The sequence below is a fragment of the Ascaphus truei genome, chromosome 13, assembly GCF_040206685.1.
Source record: "Ascaphus truei isolate aAscTru1 chromosome 13, aAscTru1.hap1, whole genome shotgun sequence".
Lineage (NCBI taxonomy): Eukaryota > Metazoa > Chordata > Amphibia > Anura > Ascaphidae > Ascaphus > Ascaphus truei.
In genome coordinates this window covers 10,773,811-10,775,383 of record NC_134495.1, presented here as the reverse complement: position 1 = coordinate 10,775,383, position 1,573 = coordinate 10,773,811, and positions in this window count along the sequence as shown.

Below are 1,573 nucleotides of genomic sequence, written 5' to 3'. Positions count from 1 at the left end.
TGCTTTTTCTAGGTTCCAATCCATGCTGCTTTCTCATGGTTCCAATCCATGCTGCTTTCTCATGGTTCCAATCCATGCTGCTTTCTCGTGTTTCCAATCCATGCTGCTTTCTCATGGTTCCAATTCATGCTGCTTTCTCGTGGTTCCAATCCATGCTGCTTTCTCGTGGTTCCAATCCATGCTGCTTTTTCTAGGTTCCAATCCATGCTGCTTTTTCTAGGTTCCAATCCATGCTGCTTTCTCATGGTTCCAATCCATGCTGCTTTCTCATGGTTCCAATCCATGCTGCTTTCTCGTGTTTCCAATCCATGCTGCTTTCTCATGGTTCCAATCCATGCTGCTTTCTCGTGGTTCCAATCCATGCTGCTTTCTCGTGGTTCCAATCCATGCTGCTTTCTCAAGGTTCCAATCCATGCAGCTTTCTCATGGTTGAAATCCATGCTGCTTTCTCGTGGTTCCAATCCATGCTGCTTTCTCACGGTTCCAATCCATGCTGCTTTCTCACGGTTCCAATCCATGCTGCTTTCTCACGGTTCCAATCCATGCTGCTTTCTCACGGTTCCAATCCACGCTGCTTTCTCACGGTTCCAATCCATGCTGCTTTCTCACGGTTCCAATCCACGCTGCTTTCTCACGGGGGGGGAGGTGAGGGGAGGTGAAGGCCGCTCACTCACCCGTCCGGCCGCTCACTCACCCGTCCGGCCACTCACTCACCTGTCCGGCCGCTCCCTCACCCGTCCGGCCGCTCCCTCAGCCGTCCGGCCGCTCCCTCAGCCGTCCGGCCGCTCCCTCAGCCGTCCGGCAGCTCGCACGTGGATCTGAGGGGGGAGGCAGCTTGTTGTGGCCGTTCCCCCGCTGTGTCCCGGGCGCTCGCTCCCCCGCTGACTGTAGCTGCGCCGGGGGGGGGGTGAAGGGGGGTGAGGGGTGGGGGAGGGGAAGGGAAGGGGGGGGGAGGGGGAGGGGGGTGGTGGGAAGGGGGGGAGGGGGGGAGGTGGTGGGAAGGGGGGGTGGAGGGGGGAGGTGGTGGGAAGGGGGGGTGGAGGTGGTGGGAAGGGGGGGTGGAGGTGGTGGGAAGGTGGTGGGGAGGAGGGGGGAAGGGGGGGAAGGGGGGGGAGGAGGGGGGAGGTGGTTGGGAGGAGGGGAGAAGGGGGGGAGGTGGTGGGGAGGAGGGGGGAAGGGGGGGAGGTGGTGGGGAGGAGGGGGGAAGGGGGAGGTGGTGGGGAGGAGGGGGGAGGAGGGGAGGAGGGGAGGTGGTGGGGAGGAGGGGGGAGGGGGGGAGGTGGTGGGGAGGTGGTGGGGAGGAGGGGGGAGGAGGGGGGAGGGGGGAGGGGGGGGAGGAGGGGGGAGGGGGGGAGAGGTGGTGGGAAGGGGGAGGAAGGGGGAGGGGTGGGAATCGGGGGGAGGTGGTGGGAAGGGGGGGGGGAAGGTGGGGGGGGGAGGGTGGTGGGAAGGGGGGGGGAGGGGGGGGAAGGTGGTGGGAAGGGGGGGAGGTGGTGGGAAGGGGGGCAGGTGGTGCGAAGGGGGGGAGGTGAAGGGGGTGGGGGGTGGAGGGGAGGGGGAGGGTGGAGGGGAG